Consider the following 22,426-nt stretch of genomic DNA (forward strand, 5'->3'; position numbering starts at 1 on the left):
TATTTTTATTTTTATTAAATTATAATGGTATTTTAGTAAAAGTATTGATATTGTATATATTTTAAAAAAAAAATTAAATACTGACGTGAATAATATAATTCACGTGTCATTTTGTTATTTATCTATAATTTTATTATATCGATACGTATAAATTTATCATTATATCAAAACAAATACTATTTTTTATAAGGATTTTCTTTGGTTTATAAATATCATTTAATTATTACTTCTCAGTTTGATTTAATGGAAAAAATATTTATTTTATTGCACAATCTCCCTTTTTTTTTGTTTCAAATGGGGAGGTTTTCTTTTTATATGGGAGTCACTCAGATAAAAACGTTTAAAACGTCTTTTTTTAAAGATGTTTTTTAGTAATTAAAATTTAATATATATAATCAATTAAATCATGTTATTTTTGTCAAAATTAGACCAAACAAATTAATTTGACAAAAAAATAGTGAATCAAATCTTGAACCGAATTAAATTAAGATTATTTTTTATAAAAAATTATTACAATATCCTTATTATAAAAAATAACTAAAATACTCCTTATTATAAAAAATAATCATTTTCTATAATAAGGATATTATAGTCATTGCCAATGAGTTATAGCTCAAATGACATAGTCTTCCATACTCAATTAAGAGGTTGCGGGTTCGAGTCTCCTATCTTTGGTAATAAAAAAAAGGATATTATAGTCATTTTTTATAAAAAAAAATAATATTAATTTAGATTAATTCAAGATTTGATTCATTATTTTTCGATCAAATTAATTTGTTTGACCTAATTTTAACAAAAATAACACAATTTAATTAATTATATGTATTAAATTTTAATTATTAAAAACATCTTATAAAAAAGACGCTTTTGACGTCTTTATCTGAGTGACTCCCTCTTTACATTTATGAACTGTGATCACATATTTTTTTCAAATATGATATCTTCCCGGATTTTTTTGTACAGTAAATATATTGATTTTGGATTAAGTACGATTTTGGTTCTTAAGGTAGGGGCTAAAAATTTTTTTCGTTCTCGACCTTTTTTTGCTACAAAATGATTCTAAAGATTTTTTCGCTACAAAATTTTTTTCGTTCTCGACCTTTTAATTTAAAATTAATATTAATTTTATTTTGGCATACATACTCATTAATTAACTTTTTCACATAGAAAAGCAGTGTATGTTTTACTTGCCTTTTCTATATTAATTTTAATAATATATATAATCTAATAATTCCATTGTTTATTGATTTAATTAAGATAACTTTAAAATATGGTATCTAAAAAAAATAGTTTCACCATATCTAAATACTAATATATTTTCCTCTCTAAATAATTATCTGCATAATGAAAGTAATATATTCTTAAAATAAATGTATTTTAATATAATTATGTCCAAATATATTGACTTAATTAATAACAAATCAAATTTATCAAGTGAAAGCTTATTTATTAATATTTGATTAATTTGAGTTGAGAAATTTGTGACTATCAGTTTAGAATCTAGTTTTTACAAAACTCGAAATTCAATATCATTAAAAAATGAATAAATTTGTCTGTCACTTGATTAAATGATTTGTTATCTATTCATTTTTTAAAATCATACTAAAAGCATACATTTTTATAGTACAAATTATAAACTTAATTCTAAAGTACTATCAGTATAAACAGTTTTAAATATTTATTTAATTAAATAATAATATGTCAACAAAAACAATTACTTTTTTTATTTTAATTGATGATTAACGCATTAAAATTAAATTCAAAAATTAAATATTAAATTTTAAGTAATATAAAATTATTTAGTATTATATTTTTTTTTTCGCCATAACAAATACTTCTTGTACCCTTAGAAGCTTTAATAATAAACAATTTATAGTAGCCTTTAACTCATACGATAATGTATAGCCAAATTTTTTTTTTCAAACAACAAAAGTAAACTAAAATATTGAATGACCACACAAGTTATCCGATAAAATATATTTTCTCGATCAAATTTGCTACATAGATCATTTTCTATTAGCAATAGATATGGACTTAATTATAATTAGTTTATTATTTTAGTATATGTCAATTAGAATAAAAATTAGTTTAATTTATTAGTTATTTAATGTATTCCTTTACAATTAATTGTAGTCATGTATTAAATAACTGACAACCTAAACTAATTTTTATTTTAATTGACATATGCTAATGTGACTAATTAATTATAATTGAATCTATATTTATTATTAATAAAAAAATTTAGATAACAACTATTGATAAGTCCATAAGAATTTACTAATATTTTTTTAATAGAAAATACATAAATTGTTCATTGACGAATTACATGTTATTAACATATCTATAGAGAGAGGAGATGAGGAGGAATTATTGACTCCAAGAGTGATCAATAGCAACTACATTCAGTAGAATGATGGGTGAAGATTAGGAATATATTTATTTTTAAAGTCACCGTCAATAAATTTTTTCACGTATATATATTTATAATTTACTAACGATAATAATATAATAAAAGAATACGAAATAATATATATGAAATAGTAGAAATAACAATAATTTTAAGAAAAAACTGCTTCTATGATAGTAGAAATAATGATAACTGCATGGATTATTTTGGGCTGCTCTAATAAAAAAAATAATTGGACACCAAATTTTTATATTTCTTTTAATTTTTCAGGTAACTAATAAAATAAAATATTATAATTTATAGTATAAATTAAATTAAAAAGTATTTAATCTGTGACATTATAGTAGGGGAAATTAGTTATTATGACAAAAATTAAAATTATCAACCGTATAATAGTACTATTTCAATTTAATTATGTAAAAAAAAATTCGAATATAAATTTATTAGGTATTAAATAAAATAAAATAAAATATCATTTGCACTATAAATTAAATAAAAAAATATCAATACTTTTAAAATTAAAAAAATAGATTTTTAAAAATAAATAAATAAATATTTTATAAAATAGCTACTGTTGTAAGTGAGAGTAATTGCACATAGTTTATAGAGTATGACTTTTTCAAAATTTTGGTATCTAAATTACATCCATTAGTTATCCTGCGAGTAAATACCCATAGTCATCCCTGAGATTCACGCAAATACCCATAATAATCCCTAAGATCTCGATTTTCCTATTGTAGTCTTTTAGATAGAGCTTCGAGCACTCAAACTGGTCCCTGGCCATATTTCAGGTGATGACTCATCACCGGAGCGCTGACGTGGACTCGAATTGCCACGTGGGAGGAGTCCAAAACGTCGTCGTTTTGGGTTTGGCGCCCTAGAAAGCCAAAAACGACGCCGTACACAAATACTTCACTTCACTCGTCTCTTCTTCTTCCACCATCTGACTTCTTCTTCATCTCCCCATCAATGGCGTAGCCATAGGGTTGTATTCGCTGGGTTTAGGAAAATTTGAGAGAAGAAGTAATCTGACCAGAAGTTGTTATCGTTCTTCCCCTCCTTCACCATAAGCACAAGGTTCTGACTTTGTGATCGGACTCAAGGTAACCTTCCTTTTTTTTTACTTTACATTTTTAATACAGTGTTGGTTGATGATATGCAAGTTGTTAGTATAGTTGAGGTTCTGGAGTTTTGGTGCCATTGTAGTGCCTAGGGTTTGAAGACTGGCTGGGGTTTGTGGGGTTACTCTATTTAACCCGAATGAAATAGGGATGAAACAGGAGTTCTATGCAGGATTGGAAAAAATGTTTTGTTTTCTTGTGGTGATTTTTTTAATGCATTAGTAGGCTTTCAAATTCTGCCCGTATTATGTGAAAATTTAAAATTTCTTGCAGATGGAAGGGAAGTTGGACATCATGTTTCATCATGGGGTGATTTCAAAAAAAATGAAGAAAGGATTATGGTATATCCTCCGACAACAAAGCTTGTTTAGGTGATCTAGACCCATCGGCATAACACTGAAAAGAAACTAAAATCATAATCCAATCCCCAAGAGATTTCAGTGCAGGGAGGCACTTAAAGGTGCAAGCATTCTGTTGCAGCCAAGGGCACTAAAGAGTAGCACAAAATGCACGTTATCTCAGGATTTTGCTCCTTCATTTTACCAAAACCTCTATGCACACTCAATGAAAACTGCTTTAGGTTCACCTAGTGCTTTTCAAATACACCATAAAGTTGTTCCATAGAGAAGTATATGTCTTGTCATGCAGGCAATTGCCACTGTGATTTCTGGTGGATCTGGCTGCATTCTTGTATGCCAGCTTAACTGAATTGTAGTTTTATGTTTTATTTTTATTTTTTGGTGGAAAGTGCTAAGAGGATGACATTTTTGCCACACATGCAGATAGCCTTGTTTGTCTCTTCCTTTGATGTTGTGAGGTCAGGTTGGCTTCTAAATTTTTTGAAAGACATTAGTGCTACTCGTATAAAAAAAATGCAACAAAATCTTTCCAAGGTTTGTGTTCTGGGTTATGTACAGTCTTTTGCTGCTGAAACCTTGCAAAAAATTTCTAATGAAACCAATGCCAATGGCAAGTTTAAGCATAATTTATGCCCTGTGCAATATAACCACTAATCACCCTACATATTTGTTATTTTTCTAAAATTGATATTTAGTTCATTGTCTAGCTTTCCTATTTGGCATTAATTGCTTTTATTTTGTTTTCCAGTACTCAAGGCATTTCTTGTATTCTAGTCCAGCTCAACCATTAGGTCCTGAAGACTTGGTTTGGAGAATGGTTTGTACTTTCTGTTTTGTCATTTTTCGATATGCTTGACCTTTAGTATTCTTAGACTGCTTTTTTTTAGGAATTGAATGGCATTTTTCTCCTTTAACTATGGCATTGTTCTGTTTATGATGATGCTACAGATGGCTGGGAAGGTGGTGAACATCAAACTTCATTCCCGAATATCACAACGTGTAGTTCAAGGGTCTAGAAATGTTTGCACTTGTGAATGTAGACCTGGCAACGTCACTAATACCATTCCAATTGTCTCCTAATTCATTTTCTTTTCTCTTTACATGTGTAACACCTAAGCTTTTGCTTAATTTTTTTTTCGTGATTTTTTTCTACAATTTTTTAGGCTATTTGTACTTACAACTTTTACTGCAAAAGAAGAATTTTTAATTGACTGAAACACTGAAACAAGATGTATTACGGCTAACTTTGGTTTGAACTAAAACAGCTTATAAAGATTGTAATTGCCCATCATCAACCAAGTTCATCGTGGTGGAAACATTAGTGGTAAAGATTTGAACAGAGCTTCCACCTGCAGCGCTACCACCACCCATCATCGGCATGAGTAGCGGCCCAAACGAAAGAGTATGAACAGCAAGTAGTATATGAAAAAGAAGAAGAAGAGATGAAGACGAAGAAGAGATGAACGGTATGAAAATTTGGGAATTTAGGGTTACATATAATACTAGGGACCAACATGGGTACAAATTAGAAATTAGCCAGCTCAGCTAGCCATTGGACCCCTCCAGTGTGGCAATCCGAGGCCACGTCAGCGCTCCGATGATGAGTCATCACCTGAAATATGACCAGGGACCAGTTTGAGTGCTCGGAGCTCTATCTGGAGGAATACAATGGAAAAATCAGGATCTTAGGGATTATTATAGGTATTTGCGTGAATCTCAGGGACAACTATAAGTATTTACTCGTTATCCTGCATAAAGAAACCACACCCACGGTGAAGGACAACTCATATTCTCTATTTTATTTTCACTTGTATTTCAGTAACAGTTATAAAAAAAAATCATGTTTAACCTCTTCTTTAATTCTTTATTCTATTAGTTTACCTTTTAATTTGTTTTTTTTTTCAATTTTTTATTCTATTTCTAATTCAGGATACACTTTTCTGTATGAAACAATTATTATTAGAATAAAAAAATAGTTATTATAACAGAAATAAAAAGATAGTAAATAAAGTAAAAAAAAATAGTTATTATGATAGAAGTTAAAGTTGTCTATCATATAATGGGACTATTTCAATTCAATCATGTCGAAAAGAATAAAAGAAAATCCGAATATAAATGTATTAGATATTAAATAAAATAAAATTACATAAATTGTTATTTTTTACCGTATAAATTAAATAAAAAATTATCAATATTTTTAAATAAATATTTTATAAAACAACTGCTATACAAAACCCACTGAATAGTAAAAAAGAGTTGAACATCAAACTCCTATATCCCTTTGTATATTGTTATTTTGTTATAGTATAAATAATAGTTTTGAAATTATCTAAATATTTTATATAAATTATTTAATATTGTCCGAGCTAAAAAATGAAGAAATAAAATTAATATTTTTTCTAAGAATAATTATTTTTACAATTATAAATACACAATAAAAAATTAGTGTACATTAAAATAGTACCATAATAAAAGATAAAATTAACAAACTAATGGAATATATATACACAACTAACTAATGTTATCATCATTCAGTATATTATTTATGTAACCCCCTAACTATCAAAATGTCACGTTTCCAATTGCGCCACTCTTGATAGATCGGGTGGTACGACGACTTTTAAAACATTTAATACTAAAATATGAGTCTGTTTAAAATTTAAAACCGAATATTCAAAACTTCTATCCATACGTTACAGTACTGATTACAATACTTACAAATAATACATAAATATATATACATCATACCAATATACAAACTTCACATATCAAAACAACTATCCCTCTTGCAAAAATTGCTAGAAATAAAGGCGAGGAAAAAATAAAAACTAAGATAATACAAAATAACATCGAATAAACAGAAAATGAATATAATTCTTTTGAAGCTCTGTCGCCCATATCCTGAAAAGGGAAAAATCTGTAGGAAAGTGAGAACATCGTCCTCGAAAGGGTTCTCATTATAGGGTTACAGAATTGCTATAATAAGATACGAGAATAAAACCGGTTTTAAAGTACAGTGATTAATAACCGCCTTATGCTTCTTTTCACAACCAAAGATTTAATATTCAAAATCCGAAATCCTTTCTAAAAGGGAAAGCTGTTAATTTCTCAGAAATCTAAAAGCTTTTTTAAAAGTTTTTCCTAGACAGCATGAATGACCAAACTGTTCCAAGCATAGGTTCATTAAGTCTATGCTGAACCAGTTTAGTTTTTCATACTTTTCTAAACCTAAAGCACAAACCAAACACAGCTTTCAGTCCATCTCATAATCAACCACGGCCCTAGGCCCAAGCAACTCAATCAACAACCAATTCATCACAATCCAACCAATTTTCAGTCACAAACACAATTAAGAAGGTTCAAACACAATCAAGCAGTTATATCAAGTAGAACAATTAGCAATTAAACATAACTATTCACATAGGCAAACCAATTACAATATGCACACCCGATGCATGCCTGTCCTACTGGCCATGAACTCACGCGTCGGTTATGTTGCCAGACCCGACTCGGATAAGCGGGATTAAACCACCATCCTTATCCGTAGGTTCCACAAGCAAGTGGGACTAAACCATCATCCTTGCCCGGAACACGCAAGGGGGATTAAATCACCGTCCTTGCCAAATAATTTATCAATGTATGAGCGGGACAAAACCACCATCCTCACTGCAGGCGGGACAAAACCACCATCCCTGTATAACGGTTTACGCACTAAGCAAGCAGGACTATACCACCATCCTTGCCAGGCCAGAAACCCTCATCATATTCTCAGTAACACCCACAGTCAATCAGACTCAAAATCTTATTTCAAAATTCATTCTTGGCCCACTTTCAAATCACAAACGTATTCAGTTCACATCTTGCCAAGAACCACTTTTCTTAAGTAAATTTTCTTTTCAAAACTTTCAAACAACTTCATAACCAAGCCAAATTCAAAATCTCTTCTAAAAGACTCAAATCACTCATTTTCAAATCATTCGCTCCACCACTTTGAAATCAAAAGTTATTAATTAACAACCTTGGCAAAGACTCAAGATTTTAGAGAAGAATAACCTGCCTCATTTCTTAAATTCCTTAGAAATCCTCGGAATCATAGTTACTTAAGTTGAAATCAATTAAAATGAAGCTTTAAAATCAAAATCAAAGCATGTAAGTCAAAAGTTCCGAACCAGTTTCAAAACCAAAATTATTTAAGCCCAAAGACCAATTTCTTTTCGTTCTTAAATCGGAAACTTTCCCAAAGGCTCGGATTTGTTTAGTTAAAATTTAAAGAATACTTCAAAAGCAATGCGAAATTAAGTAATCAAAGTTCAATTTCCTTCAAAATCCGCTAAAACTCCTCCAAAGGTACTTCTTTGTCCAAACTTTAAAACATAAGTCCCTCATGTTTAAATCAAACTTAAAACATAAACTTTCCTTAAAAGATTAAACTTGAATCACCTATTTCTTAATAAATCAAGAACCAAACAATAGAACCTCTTGAATCCAATCCTTTTCTAAATCGTATTTTAAAAAAAATCTGGAATTTCATAAAAAAATTGGCAGCATCTCTCCTAAAACTTGGACTTTGCCACCCGTTTCGGGTCCCAACCAAACCATTACGCAACCCCCTCCACGGGTTCAAAACCAAATTAATTTAAAATCAGACTAATTTCGAAAATTCATATCCTTTTCATAATTCAAGAAATCAGATCCAAACTCAATTCATTTTCAATGAACCAAACTCGTTTCCGAAATTGTAAGGAAATATTTCAGCAACCAACCATATAACCAAATCAAACCACAATCCAATCAAACCACAAACACGTTCATTCCAAAATAGCTCAGCAAAACATAAGGCTTATACAACCACTAAAAGTACATTTATCACATTAATATCCATTTATAACAACTCCAAATCATAAAATTAAGTTCTTTGAAAAAGCCCCTACCTCACTAAACGTAGCTTCTCCGTTAGTAGTTTCCAGCACCTGTTTCCATGGCAGCAACAGTGACGAGGTTAAACGGCCTCCTCTCCTTTCCGATTTGGGATTCCAGTAGCAGCAGCAATCTCCAAACAGAGCCAGCAATTACCTCCGGTAACGGCATCGGCAACGTAACTTACTATAACCACTTTATTCAATACGAATAGTTTCAGCAACAAGTTTCAAGATAGAAACGAATTGGTAGAACAAGGAAGAATCAGAAACAAGGTAAGGCTTACCAAAACAGTAGCGGTTCTAACGGTTCAAAACGGAGCCAGAGCAACAGCAACAGCAACTCCAGCAGCGGCAGTGGAGTTCTTGTCAGATTTTAGAAACCAGAAGCAGAACTGGCTAGCCTCTCTTCCTCACCAGCAACGGCGGCTCCGACTAAACCAGCGACGGGGGCTCCGACCACACCAGCGACGATGGTGGCGGCGACGCATGAAACTCCTCCAGCAGCGGCAACGTGGGGATTGACGACGACAAACCTTAGTAGCAGCGGCGGCAGAAGTGGCTTCGACAGCAGCACCAAGGCGCGGCAACGGCGCGGTGGCGACGCAGTAGAGGCTCCCTCCTCCACTGACTCTCGGGCGGCTCTTACTTCTTCCCTGAGCGGCGTCGACGAACAGAGGTGGCGGCTCCTTGGACGACAGCTGCGGCGCGACCCTCTCCCTATCTTGTCTGTGCGACATGACGGCACGGCGGCAGTGACGCCCGCTGGCGCCGCCCTCACTCTCCCCTCCCCTTCCTCCGCGGATCCCTCTCTTCTCTTCCCTTTCTATTTCGGCTGAAGCTGCATGTGTTGGTGTGTGTATGTGTTGTTTCTTTTTCTTTGTTTACTGGTGGGGGGAAAGGCGGCTTAGGGTTTCATTAGGGATAGGGGGAAAATGTGGTTTAATTAGGGTTAGGGTTTGTGTATGGAATTGAGAATTTTAGATTTAATTTGAATCATATAATTTTAATAAAATTGGAGCATAGAGTATTAATTTAAAAAATTAATTTAATCTCTAAAGTTATTTTAAAATATTATTTGTGGTATAAAAATACTAATTGATTCTCAATAAATTACTTTAATTAAAAATACATAGTAATATAATTAATTTTTTTTATTTTTAAACTTAAAGTATTAAATGATATAAATATAAATTATCTAAAATCAAATCATATAAAATTTTTATTATTTCATAACTACCAACTTTATAATTTATATATAGGAAATAATTCAATAATTATAAAATTAGACAAAGTTCTAATTTAAATAACCAAACCTCATTATTTTCAAATTTCTAAAACTTTAAATCATAAATAGAAAAATAATCTATAGGTATAGAGTTTGGATAAAAATCTTAATTTATTTTAAATCCAATTAATTGTCTTTAATTATTTTTAAATAAAATAATTTCTAAAATTAAAACTATAAATAAATATATGATTTGAGATTGATTCAAAATAGTACTTTTCAAAAGTCTTGGATTTTACAATTTAGACCAATTTTAATATTTGAATATCTAAAAAACAGATTATTAACCTATAAATAATATTTTTTTAATTATCTAAATCTTTTAATATAAATGATTTAATATTGTCTGGACCAAAAAAATTAAGAAATAAGATTAGTATTTCTTCTAAGAATAACTTTCATCAAAATTATAAATACATAATAAAAATCTAGAGTACATTAAAATAGAACCAAAATAAAAAAAATTTAAATATTAAATTAATAGTATAAATTTTTTAAAGGGGTAAGTACGATTTTGGTCCCTAAAGTTTTGTGCCAGAATCGAAATCGTCCCTCTTGTAATTTTGGATTTAAAATCGTCCTTTACGTTTTTTTCGTATTAAAATCGTCCTTTTTATTTTTTTTGGACAAAAATACCCTCACCACTACCAACATAATTACTTCCTCCTCCACCACCACCACCACCACCAATACCAACACCAACACCACTGCCACAACCTCCACCAACACCACCACCAGCACCACCACCAACGCCGCCGCCGTCCCCCTCCCCCTCCCTCTCCCTGCCTCCCCTCCCCCCACCCCCCACGCCCACCCCGCGTCCCATCCCCCTCCCCCTCCTCGTTTTCCCTTCCCCGCGTCACCCCACCCCCACCCCGCGTCACCCCTCCTCCCCTTCCCGTTTTTCCTTCCCCGCACCCCCCACCCCCACTCCCACCCCGCGTCACCCCCCCTCCCCGTCTTCCCTTTCCAGCACCCCCACAAGCAAAAACAGAAAGAAGTAGAAACAGAAAGCACAAAGAAGCAACAAATCAACAAAGCCAACAAATCAACAAATCCAACACAAAGTCAAATCAACAAATTCAAGCACAAAGAAGCAGATGCAGAAGGTGAATGGCGGCGGCAGCTGGATGGTTCCTTTCCCCCACCCTAACGCAGTGGCAGGAGCATGCATGAACGGCGACGTCTTCCTCTGGTCGTGGTTTTGGCGGCGGCGTTTCCTTTCTCCCCCCACTCCCAACGCGTTTCCTTTCTCCCCCCACCCCCAACGCGTTTCCTTTGCCCCCTCCCCCAAAACGTGTTTTTTTTATTTTGTTTTCAATTTTATTTTTTATTAAAATAGGGGTAGTTTAGGAATTAAATTAAAAATTTTATTAAAAAGGACGATTTTAATACAAAAAAAATGTTAATGACGATTTTAATTCGAAAATTACAAGAGAAACGATTTCGATTCTGGACCAAAACGTTAGGGACCAAAATCGTACTTACCCCTTTTTTTAAATGAACAATTATCAATCATAATACACTATATGTATTATAGATATATGTAACATATTATATATTAGAAATAATTGAAAGTTTACTAATTATAAATTAAAACTTAAAAAAAAAGAATAATTTATAAGCACTAATTTTGACCGTTCCATCTATTACTTAGATTTAGTCCAATTCTACTGTTATTTTGAATATCTGAATGTTTAAAAAGTAAATATAATATTGATATGAGATTAATGTATTTTTAAATTCTACCAAAAATGAAGTAATTTCTTATATAAATCATAGCTACTAAGAGTAAAAAAAATATATAATAGTAATAATCAAAACATAGATCTAAACGAAAAAATTATTTATAATTTATAATAATTAATTTAGATAGAGTATCTCAAGTAAAATATTGACTGTCAATAATTCTGGACAAGTGTCTATTTTTGTTTGTGATATCTTTTAAAAAAAATAAATTGGATTAAAAGCAAATAAAATAAAAAAATTTCTATCTGTATTCAATAATACAGATAGAATTGAAAGGATAATATTAAAATGAGAAGAGAGAAACAGATAAGAGGTAAAAGATAATAGAAAGAATAATATTGAAAAAAATCTTAGACACCAAACTCATGTATTACCGTTATATATTGTTATAGATTTTATATTTTTATCTATAAACTTATTTATTTATTATTTTATTAATAACAAACTTAAAAATTAATTATATTTATAAATTTTATTTTAATATAAATATTATTATTAAACTTTTATATTAAATTTTGTGTCTCTCCAAAATTTTGTTTCAAGCATTCAAACTATTATGTATTAAAATCTACTTTCCTTTCTTTCTTTTTATTTTATATTTTTTTGTCTGGGGAATGGTTTTCTAGGTTGGATTGTACATTGATATAAATTATAAGTAATGAAGAATGCGACAAAAATAAATTTATGTGTTGGCTTTCCTAATAAGCTAATATCTTTGCCTTTCTTAGATAGTATTTGGTGGAAAGATAGAGACGTAAAGACTGAGATTGAAAGATAAAGATTGAAATAAATTTTAATATTCTGTTTGGTGCAAAATAGAAGATAAAAATTAAAATAAGAACGAAATACTATTTTAATTTACACAAAGGGTAAAATTAAAATTAATTAATTGAAATGAGGGTATTTTAGGTATAAAATGTTATTAAAGTTTCAGTCTCCATCTCTAAAAATTTTAGTCCTCTGTGTCCTCACTTTTTGGAGGTACTAAAATATTGAAATTTTGGAGACAGAGACAGAAATTTTAATACCAGTATTTGAACCAACAAACATGATACTGAGTCTCAATCTCTTCGACTCTGTTTCAGTATCTCAAATCAAACGCTAGCTTAAAATTCTTTTAATATTTCTAAATGGAAGTTAAAAATAAAAATCAAAGATAGAATACCATGATAGAAAAATTAGATCTCCAAAGTGCAAACCCCAAAACATAATTAAATAGAAATCCAAGTAAAAATCAAATCTAAGTTTCAAATTATTAAGTATTCATATTTAACAAAACCATGTTAAATTACAGCTCAAACTAGAGCAAAAAAATGTTCAAATTTGCTTTTTTTTTTTTAATATTTACAATTAATAAATATTAAATAAAATAAATTTAGATTGTTTTTACTATTTTTTTTGTGTGTCTCAAACATTATTGCTCGTTCAAATTAATATTAAATTTTCAACTAGCATAAATGAGAAACAAAAGAAATCTATATTTTGGTTAAAGATTTTTCTTTTAACACTAAATTTTAAAATATCCAAAATCCAATCCATATTATTATTCAGTTCTCAACGAATTTCACATTAATAGAAAAATGAAAATAAACAACAATACACATTAATCTGTAAAAATAATTAGCTTTAAAATAAATAAAGCAATGGTTGAGAATTGATTGGTTTAAGCTTTCAAACACCAACATCTTGCTAAGCAAATCATACAGTTTTGATAATTTTTTTTTATCAAACAGAAACTGTATCATGTAAAGATATTCTGATAATAGCTTTTTTTTTTCTCAAATGAAAAGAGTAAGATAAATAAGAAAAATTAAAAAGTTTGCAGAATAAGAGAATGTACTTTTATAGTTTTATGTCAATGTATCTAAATATTTTACTATAAATATTCCAAACGTCGCAGAAAAATCAGAATCCAAACCCATATTTAATTCCAAGTTCCAACTAACAAGAATAAATTAAACTAAACTACCTCCAATACTAACTATAAAGAATTATCAGAATTAATTACTCTCTTCATGTTTCATTCCTTGCTCTTTCACTATCACGCTATTAAGACCTCTTCTAGTCAACGCAGTCAACAAAACTTAAAAGAAAGAGGAAAGATGAGAGTGAGTTCTAAATAATATATTCCATCAACTTATTCATTTGTATATTTTTTGACATGTAGTTGAACTAAAATTAATCGAATAATCTAATTCAATTTTAAAAACTAACTTAATAAAGAATATCAAAATTATATTTAACAAATATATCATATTTTCTAAAACATCTAGAACTGAATATTTAAAATTGAAATATGCGATATACATGTGACCCAACAAATATAAAATAGAATATGATACCATATTATAATTGAACAATTTAAAAGATAGCTTAAAGAATAGTAAAGATTGAACATAATTTGCATATCAATACACCTCAACGGGTATAACTATTATAAAAATACATACATATTCTAAAAACCCATAAACAACTAGTACGAGAAACTAACATATACCTTTAATCTAAAGATAGGGTGATATGTATTTGATTGTAACATTAATTTGAATGTATAAACAATAACTGTGATTTGTGAAGCTAGTTTGTAAAATTGGATTGTGAAACCAATAAATAAAGCTAACGTTGTTCATTCATCAAATTGTTATATATATAAAAAAAAAACAAAACGAAAAAAATCAGTCTTTTATCATACCTTATGGATTATTAGGTTTATTCGAATCAGATTAATTAGATCCCGATAGATAATAACAATGACTCCCAAAATACTCTGGATATTGATAATAATCATTAATAAAATAAAAAAGGTTAATGATTGCACTAATAATAAAGCATTATAAAAGAGAAAAAAAGAGAACTGGTTTGAATTGAATTGAATTAAGAGTTTTACCTCTCTAACGAAAAACGACGACCCAGGTTGAAATTGATGGTAGCTTTTTCTTCCTTGTTGGTTTGAAGAACTTGAATAAGAATTGGAATTCGAACTCCAAGGAGTAAGAAAAGATGTCAGACGAGGAGCAATGTCCACTGCCTTTGCCATCGCAGTTGCACCACCACGACCAACAGTTGTTCTTTCTTCCACAGAGTAACCACCTTGTTGTTCTTGGTTCTTCTTGTTCTTAGTTTCTTGCTCTTGCTCCTCTATTATTTTCTTTATCAATAGTTGATGCTCGTAATTCTTCATCTGTTTCTCTTCATTATAACATATGCCAATTAGAATAAAAATTAGTTTAGTTTGCTAGTTATTTAATGTATTCCTCTAGAATTAATTATAATTTTGCATTAAATAACTAACGACTTAAACTAATTTTTATTTTAAACTAATGCTGAAGTTAAATTTTGGAATTGAAGGAACAACGTGAAGAACCCTAGCCCCCAATCCCGCAGCCCGTAGCACCGCGTCGTCGCCTAGCTCTCCTCTGTTCGCTGATATCACCATCTCCTCTGTTGTCGCGATCATTCTCCTTCCTCCTCCCCGCCGGTAAGCACTGTGCTTGGATTTTGATAATACTTAGATTTTGAAACTGAAACTGAAGCCCAGTCCACTCCCACCCCTCTCATCTCTGAAACCGAAGAAAATTTGAAATTCAAAGAACAAAGAACCCTAGCCACCCATAGAGAATTTAAAATTTGAAATTGATTAGCTGGGTTGTGAGTATTATAATGATCATCCCGTCTGTCTTTCTGCTTGAAAGCTTTGAACTAGGTCTTGGAACGAACATAGGGCGCGCAAACGCTTTCAAAACTATAATAGCGACTAGCTCACTAGCCGATAGAGATGCTACCTAAGAAGAGAAGCAGCCTAATACTAAAGTAAAGGATGAAAAGCAAGAATCGATTTTTCCAAGTTCTAACTACATGAAAGAGGAAAGCCTCGTAGGAGAGAGTGATTCAGCTAGGGGTGTCCATGGATCGGATCGGATCGGATCCGATCTGCACCCTTTGCGGATCGGATCGCGGATATCTGCTCTACATCGCGGATCCGTAGATCCGCACTATAATAATTAAAAAATAAATAAATATATATATGTTTGGTATTATATTTACTTGTTTGTATGTTTTAGTTAGTAATTATTATTCATATATTGTATTATTTTATTTTTGTTATTTAGAGAGAGTTTGATTAAAAATATTTTAGGAATAAATAAGTTTAAAATTATGAAAGAAATATTTTTATTGAATTTTTTTACATAGAAATATGATTAAAAAGAGAAGGTTTAATTATGCGGATATATCCGATCCGCAAATGTACAGATCGGATTGGATCGGATACGGCACTAAAGAGTGCGGATATCATATCCGATCCGATCCGATAGAAATTGTGCGGATCGGATCGAATTTTCGGCCATATCCGATCCAATCCGATCCGCGGACACCCCTAGATTCAGCGGTATTCCATTCATAACAAGGCAGATACAATAGTTTAGTAAAGGACAAAAAAAACTTATATCAATATGTAAACAATAATTGTTCAAAAGTTATAGCATATAAAGGAATATTATTTAAATATTTAAGACATCTAATAATAGGTACATGCCATGATGAAGAGAAAAAACTAGATTTTTTGATGGATTACTGGATAATTATTTTCGCTGTTGTTTGAAATTATTTTTGCTATTTAGAAGTATTCTATTTAATATTTAATTAAATTGATTAAACTACAATTTAACCAATAAACTATTGAACCAGTAATTTTATCGATTTATTGACTGGTTCGAATCTCTCGTAACCTTAAAAGAGTGGGGAGAATTATTGACTTAAAGAGTAATAAATACTAAATAGTAACTAAATTCAGTAAAATAATTGGTGAAGATTAGAAATACATTTATTTTTCGAGTCACCATCAATACTTAATAAATTTTTTCACGTATATATATTTATAATTTACATATAAATACTTAAAAGAGCTTTAGTTACCTTCTTGAAAAAACTCCTTCAATTCAACAAAGTTGCTATGTATATCCAAGAGTCGCACACACCAGTTCTTTACTATCAACTGTTGAAGCGTTAATGCTGTGTTGTTGTAATCATATATATAGGCATAAATTTTTTTTTAATTTGTTACTATCTTATCAAATAAAAAAGATTATTTGGATGAATTTTTAAAAAAATATCTTTTTAAGTTATCTTTTTTAAAAGATTTTACAAAAAATTAAAAATAATTTTATGTTAGAATATTTTATATAAAATTTTTTTATTTATTAGTTATGTTTAGATATAGCTATATAAAAATATTTATTTATTTATTTATTACTTAAAAATATATTTTTTAAAAATTAAAAAAAAATGTAAATTATAACTTTAAAAAAAGATTTTTTTTTCTACCTCTATACAGTTGTGAATTTTTTTAGAAATAAAATAAAAAAATTCATATTTTTTCAAGCACAATTTTTGAACTTTAATTCTCCAAATACAATTTTTTTTACTATATACAAATTATAGAGTCCGCCTTACCCCGGCGAACTCCCTTTAAGTTTTTTGAAATTTGCATTTTTAATCCATTTTAATCCATTATTATCATCTCCAAATAGTATATAGATCTATAAACAGTATATAGGAATACACAAAAATACACAACAAGCATAGCTTCTTCAAGAATTTTTTTAATTATAAATTAAAAAAAATAAGCCATATTTAACAATGACAACTGTTCCGAGGGTTACCTGAAACTGTAGGTCGATCTCGGACGAGATCTTCTGTGTTGATCGGAGATGACGTGTCCGGCTTTGGGTGGAGGCCGGAGCTATCGTATCCGACTTGTTGAGCTTGGCTGCACTGCTGATCCTTCGTCACCGGAGGGTGGGGGGTACTTGCAAGGGACTCCGATGCTTAAGTTAGCAAGGGTATTAAGCAGGTTTTTAGTAGAATCAAAGTATGAGTTATAACTGGGTGCTCCAGTGTATTTATAGTAGTGTGGAGTGACCTTTTTAGATAAGATAAGTTAGTTATCTTATCTTATCTTATGGGTGAGGTCATCTTATCTTCAAGGGAACCGCCCTTATCTCTGTAGGCTTAGGCTGCCTTTGGATTTGGGTCGTGTTCCTCTATCTGCGCCCTTTATTGGGCTTTTCTGGCGATTTGGCCGAACTCTTTGAGAAGAGGTCGGATAGTCTGACTTGAAGAGGTCGGTCGCCTTGTCACTAAACATCCCGGGTCGGATAGCTCGACTCAGGGTATGAACAACAACTATTCCAGAAATACACAGGTACACCAGAATAAGCCATATTTAATAAGGATTTTTTTAATTATAAGTCGTATTTTATTTTGAAAAAAATTATTTATATTTTTAAAAAAATTTTTCAAAATAAAATACGATTTATAATTAAAAAAATTCTTGTTAAATATGGCTTATTCCGATGTACCTGCGTATTTTTGGAGAAGATGATAATGGTTGCCATGGTTAAATATGGCTTATTTTTTTAATTTATAATTAAAAAAATGTGTTTGCTACGGTACGATGATAAATTCATACATACTGATATAATAAAAATGTAGACAAATTAAAACATGACATGTGGATTATATTTTCCGTGTCAATAATTAATTTTTCTTTTTGTAAATATAAATTATATCAATGCTTTTACTAAATCACCCTTATACTTTAATAAAATAAAAAATAAATTTTATTTAATTTTAATAAAAAGACTTAAATATCTTTTTCTTTTCTATTGGACAAAAATCACCCCAATCCTTTTAATTTAATCAAAATTCAATTAACTTTAGTTTATAATTTTATATCTGAATCAATTTAAAAATCAAAACTAAAATACATTTTATTATTCATATACACTGCAAAATTACTTTGTTTGTGATGAACCCTAATCTAATTTCTCCTTCCCTATTCATACCCAGAAAAAAAAATCTAAAGAGTAACCTCACCCCTAATTCTCTACCGGACAGCCGCATTCTATCACCATCCTCTCCCTTTCTCGTAGCCGCGCCTCCTCTCCGTCGGTCTTCACGCATAGTAGCACACACCAGTAGCCGCTAGCCGTTCTCCGTCTTTCTTCTCTCCTTATGGACAAAGAAGAAGAAGAACCCAATTCCTCCAACAAAGACTTTTTCTGACGGCACCGTCGGTTCCGTCACCGCTGCAGCTCACGGCACCGCTCTCGTTGTGTACTTGCATTTCTTTGCTAACATCATCCAGGATCCTCAGCAAAGACTTTTTCCCTGTTAATTTATCAAATAATTTCTCACATTATTCATGCAGCCTCTGCAAAATATTGAATTGCAAGATAATTTCTCATTCTCATGTTAACAACGACATTATTAATACTAATATCAGTATATGGTGCCAGCTCAAACACCCCCTATTATGTTTTCTATGCACCACTTGTGTTTGTAAAAATGGGATAGTAAAAATCATTCCCATTTGAAGCTTGTGTTTTGGGGGCATGTTTGGTTTGGTGGGGTGAAGCTTATGTGAAGTTTTTTTTTAAGGTTGTTTATGAAGGAGTAGAAAAAGAGGTTCTTTTTTTGGGTGATTTATGTTTAAAAACGTAGAGAGTGGTGTAGCATTAATGGCTTCCTTAGAAGAAAAGGTTAAAACTTGTGGTGTTGGTGTTGTTGCGGGGTCAAACTCTAGTTGCTGAGATGAAGCACCTCAAGGAAATGCAAGAGCACTCTGTTTTGTAATCTTTGTTTTATCTTTCCACTTAATCTTTTCGTATTAATTAATCATGGATGGTTAATTATATGTTTTCATCGTTCATCAAGCTCAATATTTCACCCTTAATCTTTTTTGCCTTCTTTTTATGATGATGGTAATTTCAGGGGTGAGAAAGACTTTGAATTCAGAACTGTGGCATGTGTAACACCCTACCACACAGAGTCTTATGCTTAAGTCATAAAATAGAGGTGGTGAGGTATTACGACCTCTAAAAGAAAAAATTAGTACGTATAGTAGTGTAAAAAGATTTATAACTAGGAGCCTTCGAAGAAAAATGGGTAAATCAAAACCGTTTAAATCAAAACGCGCAACACTCCGATCGATAGCGTAAACGAACAGATAAAGAGTAAACTGACGCTAAGAGATATACAAAAGAGTGCCAAAATACATATATCAAGACCCGGGACTCAGCTTATGAAGATAACCGGTCCGAGCATATAAGTATATATACGTATATATAAGAAAATTACCCGAACAACCCTAAAGACAAAATACAAAACCTGCTTCTCCAAAATGACCTCTAAGAGGAGTAAATACAAAGTACATATACAGTGGAGAATATAGTATCTAAACAGGTATATAATAACCAAAATAAAATCCCCAAAAGTTAAGGATCTCTGCCAAAAGGAAGTCTCCAGCATGCCTCAGCGAGGAGCCTCACGTCCTGCATCTGAAAACTACAAAATCCGCATGGGTGAGAACCAGAGGTTCTCAGCATGGTAAAAGTGCCCAAATATTTAACATGTAATGTCCTAGGAAAGCTGAAAAGATGAACTTTTGCGTGGTCTAGAATTCAGAATAAATTCCCGTTGCAAGTATAGTTTCTAAACCAAGCAAGCATCCTTTCTTACAAACATTTTGGTTGTCACAAGTAACAAACCCCTTTGAAATTGATAACCGAAGTATTTAACCTCGGGTCGTCTTCTCAAGGAATTGCAGGGAGGTGTTCTTATTATTGGTTATGAGTCTTGTAAATTGGGGGTTTTGAAAGTAAGGAACATGTAATTTAAATGACAAGTAAAATAAATTAACAATAATAAAATCTCTTGGCAAGGTATGAAAATTCGGAAGTCCTATCCTAGTTACTCTTATGAGAATAGAGTTTAACCCCACTTAGTTAACCTTTACAAAAGCAAGGGAAAGTCAAGTGGACTAATTAGTTAGATTCTCAAGTCCTAGCCAACTCCTAAGGAAAGACTAGAGTTAGTGGAATTTCAGTCAATTAGAGGAATTAATTAACAATCATGATAAGTTTGATAACTCAAGAGCCTCCAGTTAATCAATTAAAGCCAAGAATATAAAAAAGCTAAATAGGAATCATAAACTCAAATACCTCAAATTATTAATTAAGAAAATCCTAACATGAAGGGTTCATAAGTCAGTTGGGCAACATAAGTCAAATACAAATAAAAAGTATTAGAGTATATAAAAGTAAAAGAGAAACATAAATTAAAGGAACATTGAACCTGTGATGAAGAAGAAATAATCCTAAATCCTAAAACTAAATCCTAAGAGAGAGGAGAGAGCCTCTCTCTCTCTAAAACTACATCTAAATTATGAAAAGTGAATTATGAGCTGATTATCATGAATGAATAGATTCTCCCACTTTATAGCCTCTGATCTGTGTTTTCTGGGCCGAAAACTGGGTCGAAAACAGCCCAAAAATCGCTAGAGAAGAAATCTGCCACGCGGATTTTTGTCACTGCGATGCGTCTGCGTGGAGCGCGTGTTCGCGTTGCCTAGCGTCAGGGCAACTATGGCATATTATATATCAAATCAAAGCTCCGAACGTTAGTTTTCCAACGCAACTAGTACCGCATCGTTTGGACCTCTGTAGCTCAAGTTATGACCGTTTTAGTGCGAGAGGGTCAGGCTGACAGCTTTGCAGTTCCTTCAACTTCTTGTATTCCTTCCACTTTTGCATGCTTCCTTTCCATCCTCCAAGCTATTCCTGCCCTGTAAATCCTGAAATCACTTAACGCACATATCAAGGCATCTAATGGTAATGAGAGAGGATTAATATTAGCAAATATAATGCCAAAGAAGCATGTTTTCAATCATAGCACAAAATCAGGAAGAAAAAAGTAAAACCATGCAAATAGTATGAATAAGTGGGTAAAGAGTTGATAAAAACCACTCAATTGAGCATAAGATAAACCATGAAATAGGGGTTTATCAACCTCCCCACACTTAAACATTAGCATGTCCTCATGCTAAGCTCAAGAGAAACTATAAAGGGGTGAACAGGAATAGTAAAATGTATGAAATGCAACCTATGTATATGAATGCAACTACATGCAAAATGTTTCTACCTACTTGGTTAAAAGTAAATAAGTCCTCCAAGACAAAAATAATTCAGATTTCACTAATTCAAATTATACAATAAAAGACAAGTAAACTTGTAAGAAGATAGCTCATGAAAGCAGGGAACATAGAATCAAGCATTGAACCCTTACTGGAAGTGTATGCACTCTAATCTCTCAAGTGTATAGGGTAATCACTCTACTCTTCTCTAATAATGCTTTCTAAACTTTGTTCTTCATCCAACCAATCAACAAATATTTAGCATACCAATGCAAACATCATGAGGTCTTTTCAGGGTTGTAATGGGGCTAAGGTAAGGGTGAGGGTATATGTATGGCTAAGTGAGCTATAAATTGAATCTTTGACTAACCTAAGCTCTCACCTATACACACACTCTATAAACTTTTAAATTCATCCCTAGCTACCCAAAATTCCCACTTTTGCATTACATACTCATGCATCAACTTTTCTTTTAATTTGTGTCACATATGCATTGATCTTTTATTAACTTAACATTGGGGTAATTTTGTCCCCTTATTTATTTATTTATATTATATATTTTTTTCTCTTTTTCTTCTTTTTTTTATAGAGACATAAAAACTAAAATAACATA

General features: G+C 31.2%; 1 long non-coding RNA gene across 1 annotated transcript; it reads right to left on the bottom strand.

The window, feature by feature from the left end:
* Positions 1-6,515: 6,515 nt before the first annotated feature.
* Positions 6,516-9,691, bottom strand: LOC148544176 (uncharacterized). The gene is made up of 3 exons (XR_015900163.1): positions 9,091-9,691; positions 8,819-8,999; positions 6,516-6,804 (listed from the first exon to the last, which is right to left on the bottom strand). It is a non-coding gene; the product is annotated as an uncharacterized LOC148544176 (long non-coding RNA).
* Positions 9,692-22,426: the final 12,735 nt, after the last annotated feature.

This window comes from Arachis ipaensis, chromosome B9 (assembly GCF_059453495.1).
Source record: "Arachis ipaensis isolate K30076 ecotype BB chromosome B9, ASM5945349v1, whole genome shotgun sequence".
NCBI lineage: Eukaryota > Viridiplantae > Streptophyta > Magnoliopsida > Fabales > Fabaceae > Arachis > Arachis ipaensis.